At 30.8% G+C, this 20,713-nt stretch overlaps 1 protein-coding gene across 5 annotated transcripts in view; it reads right to left on the bottom strand.

Moving 5' to 3' along the window:
• LOC128988879 (tyrosine-protein phosphatase non-receptor type 13) overlaps positions 1-20,713 on the bottom strand; it is a 340,673-nt gene that overhangs the window by 223,289 nt on the left and 96,671 nt on the right. The window contains exon 1 of one of the 5 annotated variants that reach the window (XM_054410622.1): positions 5,556-5,644. The exons of 3 other annotated variants lie outside the window; for them this stretch is intronic. The gene's annotated coding sequence lies outside the window, so the exon portion shown is untranslated. Of the gene's footprint in view, positions 1-5,555; positions 5,645-20,713 lie in introns of those variants that run through there. One more of the 5 variants, XM_054410620.1, reaches the window with a different exon arrangement.

Here is a 20,713-nt window from a genome sequence, read left to right as displayed (position 1 = left end):
TTAACTCTTAAAGGGGAATGGTGGCATTGACTACATAAACACTATTTATATAGTCATTGATGGTAGTAATTTAGTTTTAATTAATCTTAAGGTATTGGACGACTGAAGATTTTAGAAGTAAAGTTTAATGAAAATATTTCAAAATTTGCGAAATTTATTCACAGTAAGACACCTAGGATTTGCTAATACCTCAAATGAACCATCAATTGACATGATTTGTTTCCATACAAGGGCTTATTAAGGACTGATCAGCAAAAAAAAAAAAAAATTCAAGCAAAATTTTAATGGTCCAGTAACGAAATCAGATGATATAAAACGTAAAATAAACTCCATACTAAAATAATAATTTTTTAGATAGTATTATTAACTAATTGATCACTGAAATAAGGTGAAAATTGAAAATAGCCTAATATGTTTGGTTAGTTTTAATCAGCGCGAAAGATAAAATCAATACAATACTTTCGTAAGCAATGCGGTAAAAGCATCTTTATGTCATTTTTTTTTACGTACATACATATAATGCATCAAATAAATAATCGTGTTACTGGAGTAATAAAGGCACGTTTTCATTGTATTAACTAGAATGCGTATTTAAAGTTGAATATGACAATTTTGCTACTATGTTTAGTTTAACTCCATAGAGAGAACAATTTTCAAAGGCCCAATTATCAAGTACAGATGAATCTAGGTTTGAAACCATTAAAAGCTTCTTGATTTTATCAGGATTAAAATTGTTAGTATATCACCAAACAAAACTCTGCTAATAAAACTAAAACGTGTAGTTCAGGAAAATAATCCACCTACATGTTCTATGGGATGACACCGCAATAGATGCTTGAAATATGCATAGAACTATTTGTTAATTCAAATGACTTGTGTTGATAAGTTTTCGTGCCATTTTCATCCATGTCATCGAAATAGCTATTTACTATTACATAATCCACTGCATAATGGAACTGGCGTATGAATACATAATCCAGAAAACAAAACACTATCGCGTGAGGGTAATTGTAGCGATTATATTCAACTGCTGTGATTCATAGTAACACAACAGCTGATTTGAGTAGTTAAGTAAAAATTGTAATGGTTAACAATGCATCTGATGGTTTAGGCTGTACCAAGATGAAACAGCTGTTACCGATGAAATAGGAAATACACATTACTACTATATTTGACAACAATGGAACTTAAGAGAAACTTGAAAACACCGCCATTTTGAATAGAGTCGATGAAACTTTGAGGTTGGATCTGCGGCTACATTATCTAAGATAAAGACATTTATTTTGAGATCCATATGAACCTATGCTTAACCCTTAATATTTTCCACTTACTCATGATATATAAAATGCCAGTGTGCCTGTTTATATTTATTGATTAAACATACATGAACTTTTCCAACACATTGTAATTACTCTAAGCATTTATAAAGATTATTTAATTCCAAGCGAGATAAATTCTGGCTCCATTTACCACTCTTCATTGAGCTATTGAGCTAATGGCCATTTTAATTAATGATACTATTTACAAAAACATCAACTTTAGAAGATATGGACCATTTTCTCATAAACCGCATAAAATGCCAAAGTTGTTGGTATTTTTTAAAATTTATTTATTATTATAATTTATGTTATTATTATTATGTTATTATTTATTCATACATTTATTGATTTACACACGAAAATAAATAAATACAAATTTTTGTGTAAAACACGGTCAACACCAAACCTATCTGTCCATTTGGTTTATATTACATTTTTAATTTTTAAGAACTCCTGCATCGTTGTTGATCAAACAGATTATTTTTACTTTTATAATTCCGTATTTCAATGTTAAAAATAGTTAGGTTTATGTAAGTTAACCGTTCTTTATAAATGTACATAAACAAATGATTTTTAAATATTCCAAAATTGTATTAGAGTACGGTGATGATATTTAGATTTGTAAGCGGTTGAAAATATGTACCTTAATTACGTTTCCCTTGCCTGTGGCTCGAGACAATAAACACATATTTACAAAATATTACTCATTATACTGTTGACCATGATTAATGTTACTAAAGTATTATTGAAGAATTTTGTTTTTACTATTATAAGAATATAAATCGTACGTAACTTTATAAGTATTAAAATAGTGTTTTACGAAGGTTCTCACAAATCCGGAACAAATTTTAATTTACACAAGATTCCAGCTGTGCGACTTCTGAGTAGGAAGCAATAAATCTTTATTACAGTCACATTTCGCCTCTTTTAGTCATTTTGCTCGTTTGCCAAACCCCAACGACAAAGGCACTACATTTGAAACTTTGTTAATCCTCTCAGAAAGGAATGTTACACGATAATCTACATTTGTTTGAAAAATTTTAACAGTTGTGTGTTTCTAAAAATAATAAGAATATTTTTTGTTATAACTCTAGTGTATGATTTGATTAGTGAAACCATAAGTTCAGTTATAAACAAATTCAAAAAAAATTTAATTTAAAATTTCCACGTCAACCTTAATGAACAAGTAAACTGTTGTAGTTTGCTTGTTTATGAACATAATTTTATAAAACTTTGCAAATTTATTTATTTTATACTAAGCTACCTTCCCTGTAGCAGCAAACCTAGGTACTTCTAAAACATAATTTAATTTTAAAAGATTTAACTGAAAATCCAACAGGTATGCCTAAATGGTCTGCAGGTTTGCTGTGGCAAATACAACAATGTGTGGGAAGCGCATCGTATGATATTTTACTAAATAGTAAAGCACATGTGGTTAAATCTACCCCAAAATACAAGATTTTTCTGGCAACAGTGCACTCATGCATATCCAAAATTAACTCATTAAAACCAACTTCATTATTTAAAGTAGGAAGGTAACTCTTCTTGTATTATCCCAAGTCAATGTTCTACACCTTTTTTTATATTATACTATACAGGGTGTTCCGGAACTCTCAACCAATATTTTAAGGCATTGTTCCTGGATAAGAAATATAACTGAATATCATATTTAAACTGTCCGGTAGTCCTTAGTAACTCACACAGCAGCCATTTAGTTTTTTCTTTTATTATTTTTTCTTTCTAAAAAGTGGTTAAACATACGGAATTGAAAATTTGCAGAAACATTTATGAAAACTAGACTAAGCTAAAAAAAACAGCTATGTAAAATTTTCCAAATTCATAAAACAAAAATTGTTGGCCATTTTAAATTTTGTTTCTTAAATAACTCAAAAACCGTTGATTTTACAAAAGATTAACAATTATAATTTTTCAAAGGGAATTTAATAACAAATTGATTGACGCCTTATTATTGAAATATGGCAGCTTTAGTGATCCTGAAACTTTTTACACTCAGTTTTAAAGTGTACACTCGGTGCAACGTACTACTAAAGCTGATATATCTCTGTTTATATACGTCTAATCTTGAAAAATATGGTCTCAATCAATTTTTAATTGTAACGCCTTTAAAAAGTTATCTTTGTTCATTTTTAGAAAATCAACAGTTTTTTAGTTGGAAATTGCCATCATTATTTTTTATAATTGTCATAAATGTTTGTGCAAACAACTTCGTATGTTTAACCACTTTTTAGAAAAAAGTTTTAAGTGAATAAAAAATGGTGGCTGCGTGAATAGCTAAACACTTTTATACATGGTATTTACATATGTTTCTTATCTAGGAACAATGTCTTAAAATATTGGTAGGGTTCCGGGACTCCCTGTATACGGGACCACTAACACCTAGAGAGCTGTAAAGTGAGGCTGTAGTTCCTTGTTTGAGTCCGGAATTACAACAAATGTTTGTTTCTTATCTTCCTGATAGCGTTATCAGGTACTTCCAACCATGTACTTTTTAGACATGGCTATTTCTCGTTTTCAAAGTCAAAAATATCATGACGATGAGACTGTATTAAATAACGTAATTTTGTTTTTTTATTTTATGATAATGTTTTATTTTCACCTTTTGGATGGAGACGTATTTCATGATTTTAAAAAATATGCTTAAAGGTAAGACCAGTTTTAGGTTTTGTTTACTTTATTGTAAAAAAGGGTCTGTAAGTATTATAATAACTACCGTGCTACACTTCAGTATAGGTTTCAATAGGTTTCGATCCCAAGCTTTTCCATACATATGTATATACATAATGTGTAGGGTTTGGACACATTTAGTCAAAACCAATTTAATTCACCTAAACATTTTTAAACTAACTTAGAGACTTTTTGTTGCAAGTAAATTTAAAACATTGTTTTACAACATCTAAGCAAATTTCTAAACACAGTAGACACATTAACCGATATTACTCAAACGCTTAGCCCAAATAAAATTAGATTTATGAATTCCAACATTATGCCTGTACAGTATTCTATTAACTAAAGTATTATATACTAAAAATAAAAGATAGTTAGCTTAAAGCTTAGAGCTTTATAAACTAACAGTATATTACCGACTGGCTGCCTTCCGATGTCAAAGCTATGCCAGACACTGATAAAGATATATTACTGCGCTTTGGATAAGTTTTAAATGCTGTTTGATATCTCCTGAGATTTACAGGAGAAGAGTGTAACTACTAACTAAAAGGAGATCACAATCCTTAACTGTTATAATTTATCTTTCTCAACTATGAGGGTGACACATAACAATCGATTTCTAATTTTTGTTTTGCTTATCGTGAGGAAAAGCTATAATTTTTGTACTTCTAGATTTTTATACCTGTATAAAAATATATTTCGGTTTGCTAGAGATGATTCTTCAATACCAAATAACACTATTTATGTATGTACTATTTATTTAGTCATACAAATAAAAAATTATCTAGTTGGCATGTGTTATAAATATTTGTAAACTAACGAGATTATTTATTTTGAATACACGTGTTTACATACACACCAAATTATACAGACGGATATAATATATATATAGTTATAATAACAAGATATAATTTTTATCATAATTTTTTGAACTTGCTAATCAGGAAGGAAAGCTAGTTCGAAAAATTATTTTTGTGATGGATTATTTATGAGTCTTTTAATTTAATGATTATTCAAAAACAAGTTTAAAATTGAATTTTAATTGCATTTCTTGATTTTTATGAACAATTAGCCTAAACTGCTGAAAAGAATTGAAATCGTATTACTTGTTTTTAAAACGTCAGTAATGTTTCCTTTGTTGGGTGTCTAGTAAAAGTAATGGGATAGAATGCACATTTGAAAAAAAGATATTTTTATTAGGCAATAGAAGTATTGTAGAATAAGATTATCTACATTCTTATGTCATTTTAAATTAGTGTAAACGTCTGGATATATGACGAAAAATAAATACATTAACGATTGCACCATATACCGATTTTAATTTAGTAATACATTTGTAATTTGTAATTCGTAAGTTGTAATTTGTAATTTAATTTCATGTTTTATAAAAAAAATAAGCAATGTCGTGTTTGTTATAGCTGTCTAGATTTTTATATTTTCTCGTTATTTTCTGAAAAATGTAGTTCTAAAAAGTTATTACTTCGGAATAATTTAAGTAAACGCAAATTTTACAATTATTTTAGCCTATATTTTAAAAACGTTTAAGCCTACCTGAGTTGAAATACAGAGATATTGCAGAATGAATGTAGACTAATGCATACAACAACACACGTTACAACCACACAGCACAACGTGACAACGGCAACTAAACAACTGAGCTGTGCTGAGAAGGTGGAGGGGGTAGCTGTACACCCCTCCCACCCACACAAGGACGTCTCTAGTGATAACTGCAGTCAAGGTCACTGATATCGACCTGACAGGTAGCAGCAAATTTGTATCTCTAAATAACTCTTCAAATTAATTTTTATGGTGGAAAATTTTTTATTGCCTTTACTGAAAGGACTGACTATTTTCTTTTTGACAAAAATACAGCTATAGGTACAGCTTCAGTTTTAGTAGGCCAAAAACATAATGTCATACAAAAATGTGTGATTAAATTTCAACTTCAGTCCCTCGGAAGCTCTCAGTTCACGAACCCAACCCTTGGTTTGGAATTCATCACTTAAGACATGCTAAGGTGTAGACATACGATGACCATCTTAAGAGGATCAATTTGAGCATTTAAATTGTATGTAAAACACTTTATGAGTTATAATTTAATACCAAATTAATCGTCTGTAAGATCATTAGTTATAAATTATAAACCTATAAAATCGAAAGATTCTTTTTGAAACACACTTGTACCGGCGCGCCTATTGCATTGATTTACACGTTTCACGCACAAGTCTTTTTTTGGTTAAGGAAAAAAGAAAGATATAACTAGCCGCACAACTTTATCCAAACGGAATATGTAAAATCATTCTTTGCACAATGTAGCCATCATTTTTATTTCCCCCCGAACAAATAAAGTAAAATAATAGAATAATAAAATATTTTAACCAGATAAATGCTATACAATGTTTGCGAAGCTGTATACTATCCCCAAACACAAGGCAATATTTACACGATTGCTCAACAAAACCAACATGCGGGTCTGGAATATCTGAAATATCAGGCTTGTGTTGACTGCAAATGTAAGCCTTTTATCAATTCCTCTTAACCTTTCAGCGAATTTCCCTATAGGGAAGTAGCTATTACCGTACGTGGCACGGTAAGGCCTAGGCCCGGGACCGATATTTTTTTCATTTTGATGTCCCTAGAGGCAAAAAACATTATTCGTTCAAATGTTTATATATGCATGTATTTGTCAGATTTTAATGAAATTTGGCTTGAAGGTGTATGACGTGATACACTTAAATGAGTTCGCGGACCAGTATGATCAACCATAGGAACGGGGTGAGGGGGATTTTATGGGGTAAAAATTGGTTTTCCCCATTTTTTACCCCTAAAACAAAAATTTTTCAATTTTTTTCTAGACCTTTTTAAAGAGCTAAAAAAACAAATAATATAGTATATCAAAGTGTTTTTGTACGGTTATTGGTAACGGAAGAAAAATTGTAAATTTAAAATTCCCATGCCATTCTTATGGAAAATATTGTAAAATGTTGTAGTTTGCTTGTTTATAGAAATACTTTGATCAAACTTGGCCAATTTATTTATTTTATACTAAGCTCTTAATATTTTACTAAAAACACACTTTATTAGTTTCTTTGTAGAAACAAACCTATGTACTCGTTAAACCTAATGTTACTTAAATTTATTTATTAGAAAGTAATTTCAGACGAGTAGATATTTGCTTAGTCGGCAGGTTTGCTGTGGCTGAGGTATTTAGTTCCAAATATTTTTTTTATGCAAAGGTTTCTGAAAATTTAAAAATGAAATAAACCAAACATTCATATCACAAACCTGGTAGCTGTTAATATTTACGCAGTCGTTGCAATTTTCTTTACATTTAACTTATAAAGTAATGTGTATTAACGATTGTGTCTGCTATGAGTGTGGTCACTGACTGCGCCACCGACTTGTGTGAGCTGAATATGACATTAAAAATATACATACTATATAAATAACAGCATTATAACAATCTCTTCAATTGGCAAGCATAACATATTTCACAATTAATTTTAAGCTAAGATGAATAGGGTCTTGTTAACGACCGCAATTTATATCATGATAAATTTATTGAACAATATTTTCCAATACGAATATACTATGGCGTTTTCATCCACAAGGGCTAAAAAGGGATTTTAAGTTCAATCATTTGTAATATTTCGTTACTCCTAGATGAATGTAGTATGAACTTATGCACCTTAAAATTAAAAGAGAGCACCTTGAAAATCCTAATCTCCTAATGTTCCACAGAGTAAAAATAGCCATTTGAACTGGTTTGGGAAAAATCTTGTAACCTTAAGTTGATCGATTGGTGTCTACCTAACCTTGATGGATTTGCCCCACGTGCGACGTGTAACGCTCTTCTTTAACCTTTACCTTGCGGAGGCGGCCTACCCTGCTTTATATTGAACAAACAAATCTCATCCAGCTACTTGGACCAATACTTTCTTATGGATTATCTGAAATAAAAAAAAAAAAAAATACTAAAAGCTAAAATAGCGTTGGATAATCGTAGGACGATTTCTGGTGTAGTTAATTCATAATGTAGATATTTTCTATTTGTAAACACGTTTTATTCTAAAAATATTCATGTCATTGTTGCCGAACTGCTTAATCACTGTGGAACCACAAATCTAAACATATTACTAGGAAACGTCTTTTTGGTGACAACGATTAATTAAGATTTATATAATTCATAATTATTTCTAGCTTGTTGTGTCATATCATAATGGTTTGATGTAAAGAAAGGTTTAAGGGTCTTTAGAATATTTCAACACATGGCGATTTCACGATACATTTTTAAAATATTTTGAATACATTTCACACTTTGTACTAAAATGTAGTTATCCTCGCACGAATTGTGCATTGTTTTTCATTATGTTGTGGGACAATATATTTGATTAAATGATTTATTATTGATTGGAAATTATTGATTAATGTAATTCATTTCACTAAACAACAAGTGTAAATTCCTACACATGTTAGTTTTATTTAATCGCTGACAGATAATGCTATTGTTCAATTCAGTTTTTTTTTCATTAAAGCAAAAATCATAATTATTCAAACGTAAATGGAAACTCATTGCAAACTATTGATTCAATTTAAAACCACCCATAGCTGTTGAATGTTTTATTTCCTATTAACCAACAAAATAGAGAAACATAAGTTATAGTGGTTATCTGAATAGGCAAGGTTCCCGGCAAGTAATTAGAATGTTGCCGGCCCAATCCAGGATTAAATTATTAGATTTTTGCAATCATTAGGACATTGATAATAGTCCTGACCAAGGACACAGCTGATCTTAGCAAGTAACAATGCTACGTGAAGCATCTAACTCCATCCTGCATTCATTCTTAAAACTCATATTCAAGTTGAAATACGGATATAAGTTTCTGTCATGATGCAATTATAATTGGAGATAAGTTAATTGACCTATGTATCTTATTTTTTGAAAAAAAAGGAAAAAACTGGCAAAACCTGAAAACGTAGAGATAAAGTGTCTCAATCAGTACCCAAAGTCAACGAAAAAATTATGCCTTACGCTTATCATTGACTATTAAGATAATTCAGTATCCAAAAGACAATGCCTATACAGTAATAGCAATAGCAACAAAGTGTATTCTTCGGAAGACCGCTTAAGGGTGTCAAACCAACGATACAAATAGAGGTTATTTATGGTTCATTAGGGTTGGATCTGCTGACCAAGCAATAATGTGGTATATACCCAACTCTATACCAGCGTTTTATAAGGGCTAATTGATTCGTTTCTTAGATAATTTTATATAAGTATTTACTCCAGAAATCATGAGTTCCCTAAAAAACAAAAGAAGTACTATGTATTAAATATTTACCATTATATTTACTGTGTAATATTTTTGTTCAGATTAAGATTTCTAACTGAACTTCAACGATTGATATGTGCAAATTAATTTTATGTTACTTTTAAATTGGAGGAAGAGGTTATGGAGTTACAGAGAAAGGTGTGGTTTGTTTCCATTGTGTAGCAAAAGTTTCAATGACTTTTCCCTTTCTAGTGAAATTATAAACTCCATCTAAAACTTTACAGCGACACTGCAATTCATCCGCTTCTCATTTAATATTATATGAATTGTATTTTTTAAATTAGTTACAACTAGGCCTATACATAATTGTTCGTATAGGAAAAAACACTTAAAACAAAATCGAATGTATAATGAACATCGGAATTAGAAACATTATCCTGTCTTGCATTGTTTTTAGTTCATGCGTATCTAACTGATAAAAGCTATTTTTGAAACTTAGTTAAAACATCACAAAGTTCATAAGAAAAATGCATATGCTTAAAATTCATTTGGTAACCTCAACCAATTCAGATTTTTAAGTATTGCGAAAAAATATTCATGTTGTGGGTTTTCCAACTGAAAAATATAAGCAAAATCCAAATGGATGATTTCTAATTAAAAAATCTTATTGAAGTAACTTTAAGAAAATAAGTTGGACATTTAATACGATCGAGTCCTTAATATTTATAATTATTAATGAAAATGTGCAGTTTATATTATCGCATTAAAAAATTAAATAATAATGCTTCGAGACTAGTCATCTTTACGGATTGACGACAAAAACTGTTACGTAACCTACCATTTATGCTTACGGCAAAGCAATCATAATATCAACCTGATAATATTGTTCAATAACGAACCAAACACAAAAACCAATGAACCTACCATCACGACATTAAGCTATAGGAATAACATGGCAAAATGACAACATAAAACACATTAACTCATGAGAAACAACTCATGTTTAAGGGAGTTGAACAATAAACATTACTGACTATAAGTGAGTATAGGCCTGCTAGGCCTACTCTCTGTAATCTGCGATACTGTATAGGACCACTAATTTTCAACGCTGTCAAATTTGTCTAGTTTCTAATCAATCTAATGGTAAATTTTGCTAATCGGAAAGGGTACAAAATCAACCATCCTAATTACCTCAAATAATTATTTAAAGAATGTTTTAAATTTTTAAATGATTTCAAAACACATTTTCAGCAATTTTTCACCAGACGAAATCCGTATTGATAGTGTTTTTTTTTTAAATGGACAAAAAATAGCCTTTAAAACTATAAACATTTCAGGAAAAGAGAAAGAACCAAGTTTATCTTTTACTAGAAACATTTTTTAATTTACAGAGAAGTTTAGTTTAATCAAACTCGATTAGAGATTCAATGAATCAAACTTGAAAATCTGTCGACACAATTACTTAAGAATTAATTTTTACTAAGGAGTTGTGAATCCATACGTACCAAACGTAACTACTATCCAACTATTTATACCAATATAAAGTTAAACAATGCTCTGTTGTAACTTGAGCACAATTACTCTAAACTTGACTGTACGACTATTGTTCGTCACTGCACTCAATTAGTGTTACCATACATGAGTTGGCTAAGACTCGACCAAAAACATAAATAAATAAATACATAAATTAATTCATCCTTATACAATAGTTATTTGTATAACTAGTGTGTGAAGTACTTTAATTATTTCCAGTAATATCAATTTATTATAGTATATTAATAATTTCAGTAATTCAGTCTCAACTGCGGCTAGTGCGTAAACATTTCTCTCGAGTGCATCAAAGGCACTTTTCACTCACGTTACACATTATATTTTTCCTACAGTAACTATAAAGCAAGTAAATAATTAGTCTTTCAAACATCGTACAACACTTCTTTCGGTTTGGTTAAATCCAAACGTTTAACGAAATGGGAAACGCTGCACCAGCTGACGAAGTATTTAAGTGTTGCCAACTTATTTTCTAGCGTAATTGTATTACGTGCCTAATAAAAGCACACTGTTTTGTGTTGTTGGGTTGGAGTACTGGAGTGCGGCAAAAGTAAGTAAATGAAGCAATTAGCACTTTCTGTACTATAATCAGTGCAAGAAAGCCCACTTTGTCAGGTGTCTGTGGAAAAAACAGTCAGTGTATTTTATACAATCTATTACAATTTTGATGGCATATTTTCTTTTATATTTTTACTATCTCCACTATTATAGCGTCATGATTTAAGCCTATGCATTTCAAGCTGAACACGAATCAGGGTGAGAGTAAAATGGATTGAATAATCTTTGGCCTTATATGAACTTTGGTAGTTTTGTTTGATGTAATCATTAATTCATAACCCATTTTACAAATGGAATCTGGATTCAGATGGGTCGGAATCAAACTAGCCGCTATAAGATCTAAATTCAAATAACAGGAATAACTCGACGGCCTAGATTGTTTAACAACTAACATATAAATAAGTAACACTGCCCAAATCAAAATATTGTTCAAACATTTCACAAACATGTCATATCCACTAGTTCACAAATATAAAACATGCATAGTTCTTTGATGCTCAACCGTATAAATGTTTTATGGTTCAAACATTGCAAAAAATGTGGGCTTGATGTCAAAACATGGGTTATTGCATGTGTGGGAAAATAGTCGATGATTGTAGCTTTGAAACATTCATCGACTGTGGAAGGGTGGATAAAAGATTGGACAAATTGCAGGTAGATCAAAGCATGATTAATGATCACACAATGTTGTTGGTATATTTTGTCGTCGAATACAAAAATGCAACATCCCTTTGCCAACCGGTGACGAAGATATTTCAATATAATTTGTTTATGTAAATAAACATCCAAACGTGTACGGTAAGGTTTATTCATCGAATGTGTGGATTTTATAACCCGACATGTGTTATCGTATAGTGTTTGTGATTGTAAATTCGGTACTTTCCTGTTAAAAGGGAACAATAAAATATCGATATATCGAAAAGGAATTATCGATAATAATGAATGTTCCCTTAAAAGGAAAGTACCTTAAATTCCCTAATAGTAAATGTGAGGTCTTCTGGGGTCGGTCGTGTGGAAAATACAACACTGCTGTCCACCGACATTTCGGCCTTGATAGAGTGCCATCTTCAGGGAGACATGACTTCCGCATTGGTGGTCAAAGTAGTAACTTTGTTGTTACACAATGCAAATATTTTCTTTATATAGTAGTATAATGATCCCAAAATTCTAAAGCTGTGTTTTTTTTTTACTGAAATAATAACATACTTTATAGCTCAATAGCAATGCTAATTTTATGAACATAATCTATTGAGCATAACTTTATTTCAGATGCATCAACAAATCTTGCAACACGTTAAAACCTTAAAATAAAAAATGACAAATAATTTGCTATAATTTTATCAAATAATTATATAAGTACATACACATAGAGATTATAAGTTTTAAACGTGTTATCGAACTTAATTGAAACTCATATAATCGTGCATAATCTTTGCCATTTAAAAATTATGTTGAAAACAATATGTGTGTCCATTTAGTTTCTTTAAGCTTGTAGGAGAATACCCCAGACCCAATTTTTACTCAATAAATTTTCTTTTTCGAATGTGTATCAATTTCCGAATAACTAAAAAATGACAATGCAGTAACCATTCGATTATTAATGTTATCACATGGTGTACGACCATTGTTTTGTATTATTTCTACTTGATGAAACTGTATTACATTTAAATTGGTAAATACCGCTTCCTTCACAGCAATAATACAGAAAACAAAATTGGCTACATATATTGATGTGTTCAATCTACTGGTTTGTAAAGCTACGAAAGTAGTAATTTGTAAGTAAATCATTAATAGTGATACCAAAGTATGTAACCGGTTAAAATATTTGATGGAAGTAGAAGATGTTACTTAATAATTTCAGGGTAAGTCTGATAGATACATTACCAACGCTAGACCGTCATAAGTACTTCAGTAAGCTTAGTGAGTCGAGCTGCTTATAACAATCTGCTTGGCGACAGTATCTCCCAACAACTACTAGTGGTGATTCATTTAGAAATTGAAAACTATATTTCATCAATGAACTAACTACCTTTTTAACTGTAGGAATACTTAGAAGAAAATGTCTTCGCTGAAATGCTCATGGTAAACATGTTAAGACTAGCACTTCAAAGCTTATAGCGAATTTCCCATATAGGGAATAAGCTATTACCGAAGTAGTCATGGTAAGACCTGGACCCGGGACCGATTTACTTTTTTGTTTTGAGGTCCCTAGAGGCCGAAAACACGATCCGTTCAAATTCATATATATATATATATTAAATATACTGTATTTATATATGTGTCCGTTAGTGCGATAGATTTTGATCAAATTTGGTACAAACGTGTAAACCTACGTTTATTCGAACGAGTTCGCGAACCAGCATGATCGGACTATGGGAGCAGGGGTTTATGGGAGGTTTTATGGGGTAAAAAAGGCTTTTCCCATTTTTGACCCTAAAAACAAAAAAATTTGGAATTTCTTTCCCAACCATTTTGTAGAGCTTAAAAAAGAAATAATTTAGTATATTGAAGCAATATTGTATGCCTAATGGTTGCGGAGAAAATTCAAAAAAAGTGTAAATTTAAAATTCCCATGTTATTCATATGGAGAAAATTGTAAACTGTTGTAGTTTGCTTGTTTATGAGCATATTTTGATAAAATTTGGAAAATGCGTTAATTTAATACTAAACTAATAACATTTTACAAAAACACCTTTTTACCCTCTCTGTTGCAGCAAACCTAAGTACTCGTTAAACTAATGCTATTTAAATACAAATAAATCTTGATAAATGTTATATTTTTAAGGAGAGATTTTAGTGTAAATCCAATAAGGCGAATGGAAATTCGCTTAATCTGCAGGTTTGCTGCGGTGGGGGTATTTTTTATTGTTTTGGATTTCATCCAAAAACAGGCATGTCTATTACCAACATATCAACGAGAATATTAAGATTAAACCGCCCTCCCTGCTCATTATTTTGTTTATGTTTGTAATGTAACAAAATACATTCTGCCTACTATTTATTCTGTGATAAGCTAATTTATTCAATATACTAAAAGAGCCTTTATTGCCATTTTTTACTTAAAATATTTTATTACAAAAGTAACATACTTCCGCAATTGATTCGAACATGAACGTTTTTACGAACACTCGCTATCACATGCATTATTTCAGAACGATAAAATAAAAACGAAAGGGATACACAAATTGCATGTAAATGTAACAGTGTAATAATGGTATTTGGTTAAAATTGAATAAGGCGAAGATGCCTATCTGCAACTCAATAACATGCTTTGTGATGATCCCGCCTTTCTTCTTTTGACAGAGAATTCAGTTATCATAATTCTTTTCCCTTCAGCTCTTTGTCAAACGAAATGTCACCTAATGGCTGCGGTATAACCGTGAAAAATATATCAATATTAGATCGATCTTTCCCCTGCTGTATTGAATCTCGGCTTGTGCAATAATACTGTATAAACAAGACCATAAATTCGTGCTAGTTTTGAAATTTAAAGCATGGAAAATATTCACAAAATAAGGCTTTTTCAATTCTGATTAATTGGGTATCCGATCTGACCATATTAGGTAGCAATCCCTTTTTGGAGGTACCTCTTGCAGGCCTACAACGGAACAATATACCAAAAATTCTTAGTGTATTTCTATATGTACTCGATTAATCTATTAGGTTTTTAATTTTATTTAGTATTTTTTATTTTTATTTACAACCACATTATGTTAGTTATAGAGAATGCATAAATATATTAAGATATGTGCATAATCAATGAGTAAAATGTATTTCTTAAGATCATTCATTATTATTCCCTCACTTAGGTAGATACATGTTACAGGGGAAATACATAGCATGTTAAATAAAATATTAATAAGTCTCTCTCATTCATATATCAGAGTAAATCCAAAGTATTATCAAGCAATAAATACCAATTTAGCTTAGTGTAAGCTCGATCAACTGTATGTTTATTTGTCATCCCCATGGGAACAATAAGGCCTGATTGTTGTAAATGGCCCAACATTATGATTTACTTTTATTCCCAGTAGTAGGTTCCTAAAAACTTTATTTTTCAAAATAAAATTAGTTTATGTAATTTTTATGAACATTTTTCCAGCGTCGTAATGTGAGGAGAGTCTTTTGGAGACTATCGGCCATTTTGGATAATTTCAAACAGCTGCTGAAGAGTTATTTATCGTCCAAAAATAATATTTTTCGGCACCAAAGTTATTATAGTTTAAATATCTAGTAAATTGTGAGATTAGAAATGTTCTTTGTAGTTTTGAATTGTTCTCCAAGAGAGTCCATTGAAGCTGACAAGCAAATAAGCAAATGGAGCAATTAAGAGCTAAGCTAATTTCGTTAATTTCAAACAGCCACTGAATAGGTGTTTACCGTCCAAAAATATGTTTTCAAACAACAGCGTGAGCGCAATTTAAATATCTATTTAACTGTGAGATTATAAATTTTCTTTGTAGTTGTTTTTATTGTTTTACGAGTTAAAACGTCTAGGCTCCAAGGACTCTTAAAATATTTTTGCTGTGCTGAATAAATGATGCTACATTCTATTTGAAATTGTACATTATTGGTTTCTATATTAGTAACATGTTTATTTTAAAGTGTATGCACACAGCTTTTCAAATGTGATAAAAATATTCTGTTTTTTTTTACATTCTTCATATTTCACGATTAAATACGAATTGGTTTGTCTTCCGTATGTAGAAACCAAGGACACTATTCTTATGTTCAAAGAAAACATATATAAATCTACGAATTCTAAGCTATAATCTATTTTATTAAGAATCTGCAATTAATTAATAGAACACTAGGTTAGCTTGTACTTACATAAAATAAATATAAAAACAGGTACCTGAAACAAAATTAGTAAAATTAACTTATATAACATTGGAAGATTTTAATTATTTCGTAGCTACCTTAAACTATAAGAAGTGTTGTCAAAAGTAGGTCAAACAAATAACAACATATTTAATGCCCAAACATGATGGCCAACAGGACGAATAGCTTGTAAAGAATTCTTGTGAGAACCCTTTTAAAGCCAATTTATGTTCACCTAATTTAGTTGAATAAAGAATAGTTAGAAAACCATAAATCTCTTGAGCACTAAAATTTGTAAGCATGATTCTACAGAGGCATTTTAAGAATTATTGACTTGTTATTGTTTTTATCATTACTATAAAATAACATGCAAACTAAAAAATATTGCAACAATCACATTGTTCTGTTCAATCCTTACTGTTAAACATAATAGCATAATTACATATATTTTAACTTGTTTCATTTTGTTTATAAAATGTTTTAAATAACAATGCAATTATTTTCTAAGAGTAGTAAAATATGAATTGTAAAATATTTAACACAAAGCAAGAACTTTGTCAAACGTTATTGCTTATAATGTTGAACAAATAGATAAAACAATGTTTATTACATTCCACGAATTCAGTGCGAGTAACTGACACAATAATAATGTGATTAAATTTAAACATGCATCTCAACTGTACTGGTGCACAATTAATTATGAAATTCATCTTTGAACTACAAAAGCGTTGTCATTCGTCCATTACTAATACATTTTCTGACGCACATGTTCAACTAAATTTAAATACTAAAATTTGTGTAATTGTTTCTTGTTCAAAATTATTTATTTGTAAAACCATAATTTATGTGTATATGGATACTTATATATCAACCACCTACTCATTGTTATGGCTACGACTCGCTTGGTTGTCTATACAAGCAAAAAAATCGTGGTAGATGAAGAATGGAGTAAGATTAATTTGTGTAAATTCGTTATTGGCTGAGACAAGCAATTTATTTATACAAAATCACAAAAGAAATCACCATTGAAAGCTAACTATATGTCAATAGCCTAATAAACTTGAAAGCTACGGCCAGTTTTGACCCATAAAAAGCTACTAAGTTTTAAAGGATCGAACAATGTTGGCTACGTTTTGATCACAAGGCTAGCAATCTAACCACTCAGCTACCTAGCAATAAAACTATTTGTTACAATATATTTGATAGTGCTAAGCCCATTACGTTTCCCACACTTTGTATAAGGAATAGATGTATTGCTATATACTCGTTTTCCTGCTTATGGAGAAATCTTCTACGTTGATTTTTTTTATGGACTGATTCAAAACACAGAACCTCTATTTTGAAATCGACTCAGAACCTGTAAATCCAATTCTAGGATACACTTCCGTATCTGTTGTCAAAAACAACCAAATGAAAAAATATTCGATATATCGATTATTTAATTCAATTTATCCCTTGATTAGTTAAGTTAGGTTAACCTAACCGACAAAACGATATATCGAATGAAATAATCGATATATCGATCGATATTTTCTTTAGGTTGTTTTTGACAACAGAAACGGAAGTCTACGCCCAATTTTATTCAAACTACCAAAGGACCAAACGACACCCAATGTGAGATTCACTCTCATTTCCCGATAACTTCACCAAAACCTACTTGTAAAAGACTTAACAAACTGAAAACTAATCGGACATGCAAGTTCTCTGCGTATCCATTATACGCAGACAGATTGAATGAACAAAAGATAACATTAATGGAAATGTTTGCATGATATACTTATGATAATTTACGACAATGGCTAAATTAGTATCGTATTTTCATTCCATAACGATAATCCTAAAACAAGTCGTTTGCTATACCCTCTGCCATAATGAATGGTTAATCATGGTTTTGCCCTGTCAGCGTGTAGTTGGTTCAGAAGGATTAGATTTGTTAATTATTCGTGGTGTCATCTGCACCAGTCCTGTTGGTGAAACGCCATACGCGACTAGTTTAAACATGCCAGAACATGTTACTTAAACAGATTTGATCAATTGACACATGTATAATGAGGAAATAATATTTACCTACGACCGTTTTTTAAAGTAGCCATTTCAGTCCAGTTCTTAGAATTGAAAAGTTTCACTTTACAGCTGTTTACTTTCATATCCGCATAGTTTCATTTCATATCCGCATAGTTTTCTCATATCCACACAGGTAACGGACCAATGAGGTTCAAGTATTGAGAGAAAAGAATAAAAATTGTAATGCTTCGAACGTCAACTAATCAGCTGATCAGCTGATCAGTTGACCAATTTAATTGTTTATCCGACTTGTTCATGTTGATACTCGCGTATTCTTAATTAAGTTGGTGGAAGTCCAAAAATAAATGAAATATTTGCCGAATTGTACCTGATACAATATTATTTATGGTAAGAATGCTGCTAGCAATGTAATATTTAACGAGTTTAACAAACACGTAATTACAGGAAATCAGCTGATTATACAACAAGTCGTTGCATCACTTTCAGTGGCAATGACAATACACGAAAACATAACCTCTCTAAAAAGTTATCAGTAGTTATTGTTAGTAATTAAATCCAGATTGATAGTAATTAAAAAACGGTCGTAGGTAAAGTAGTGTACGCAACTCGCGTTAATAGTCTTTACGACACTCGTAGAAGTTTTTAAGGCACTCGCCAAGGCTCGTGCCTTAAATTTTCTACTCGTGTCGTAAAGACTTACTTAACGCAATCGTTGCGTAAACTACTATTTCAACACACTATAATGTTTTTAGCTGTTTTACATACATTAATTTGTGGCTAAAAGTTACGTTTTGCTGGCCATGCCAGCTGTCATCGTCATTTGGGGACCGAGCAAGTTTTTACTGCCCTAAGGCCGTAAAATCAGCTGCCCACTTACTTTCTTAAAACATGAATGCATTATACTCAATCAGTATGTATGTATAGCATTGCAATAGAATTGTTTTATTGTCACCACTGCCTAGCAACTATTTATTATTATTATTGCTGATTTCTTCACATAACCTTAAATTTTTAATTGTGTTTACTATCAGTGTGCATTATTTTTGTTGTGAATAGTGGTAATAGGGTATAGAGTGGTGAAAAATGTAATGGATTTGCCGCTCTCGATCGTAAAAACTATCTAAGGCCAGCAAAACCTAATTTTCGGCCCTAGGTACGAAATATACTATTTCCTATTATGTTTTGCATTGATGTTGGTAGCATTCTATGCTAAAAATACCACTTTACAGCTTAAATGTAAGTATTCCTGGAGACCTTTTTAATTTAATGTATCTATGTTTTTAAATAAGTAAAAAAATAATCAATTTACATACTTAAATATGTATTTAGTTTTTTATCTAGCTATTAATAATTGATTATCATACATGAATAATATGTATAATACTCAACCTACAAATACATCAGTTTTAATGTAAATCAATAACTAAAATTTGTTTTAAATTTTTACCAAATTGAAATTTTTTATGGGAAATGGTACAAATTACAAATTTATTCAACATATTTTGTGAATTTGCCAGGAATTGAACCCTAAATTCTCGCAGTGACTTCAAAGACTCCAACCACTTAGCTACCAATATCCAACACCCACATAAACGCAGTTAATAATAATTTTAACACTATTACGATGTGTAATATAAAATTACAAGTTGATGACGATCGTTTTAATGTCCATAAAATTGAGTATTTCAACCAAGTATAGTTTATCAAATATGTATGGAATGTTTACGAAACTGTATTCAATTTCAAAACGGGAGGCAATATTTGATTGCACGGTAAAATCACGTCCGTGTTTGGAATGTCTGAATACATCCGACTCTTGTTTAAGCCTACAGCAAAGGTATGCATGTAACTTAACATTTAACCTTTGCCATACTTAACCAAATATTGCATTTGAACACTATGCGGTATATTTAAATTGTTCGTAAATTTCCGAATGCTATAAGGGGTTTCATGGACTGTATTCCTATTGCTACTAGTTCATTAATGAGAAAAGTTATTAGGTTTTTGATTTTTCGAATCTGGATCCAGCTGTTTTACGTTTGATGTATTTTAAAGGACGCTTTTGGGTAAGGAACTACCCAACGCTTTTGACGCTCGCTTTTGGACGCTTTTGAGATTTTGACTAGTAAAGTTTTTAACTAAATCAGCACCGCTCATCCTACTCCATTCTACACTCGACTTGTTCCGTATACATATTTTGCTAAAAGCGTAAAGTGCATTGAGTACGTTGTGTCTATAGGCTCTTCTTGTGATGATTTGGTTATTCAGTCAGTAGTACGACGGTTTACGAAACTATGGAGAGGTTATATTAACCATATAAAAATTAACTGTGTAGTCACCTATAGATAACTGTCCAATATCTGTATTTGTAAATAAAAGATTAGCGTTGAAAATATTAAAAAAAATAATTTTCAGTCACCTGGAGTCAGATATTTCAGACCCGCATAGGGACTTTGTTGAGCAATCGCCTTTTGTTTCGAAATA

Source organism: Macrosteles quadrilineatus, unplaced genomic scaffold (genome assembly GCF_028750875.1).
Source record: "Macrosteles quadrilineatus isolate MER2022 unplaced genomic scaffold, UCM_ALF_1.0 Scaffold_3__2_contigs__length_128488019, whole genome shotgun sequence".
NCBI classification, from domain to species: Eukaryota; Metazoa; Arthropoda; class Insecta; order Hemiptera; family Cicadellidae; genus Macrosteles; species Macrosteles quadrilineatus.
This window is presented reverse-complemented; position numbering and strand designations above follow the sequence as displayed.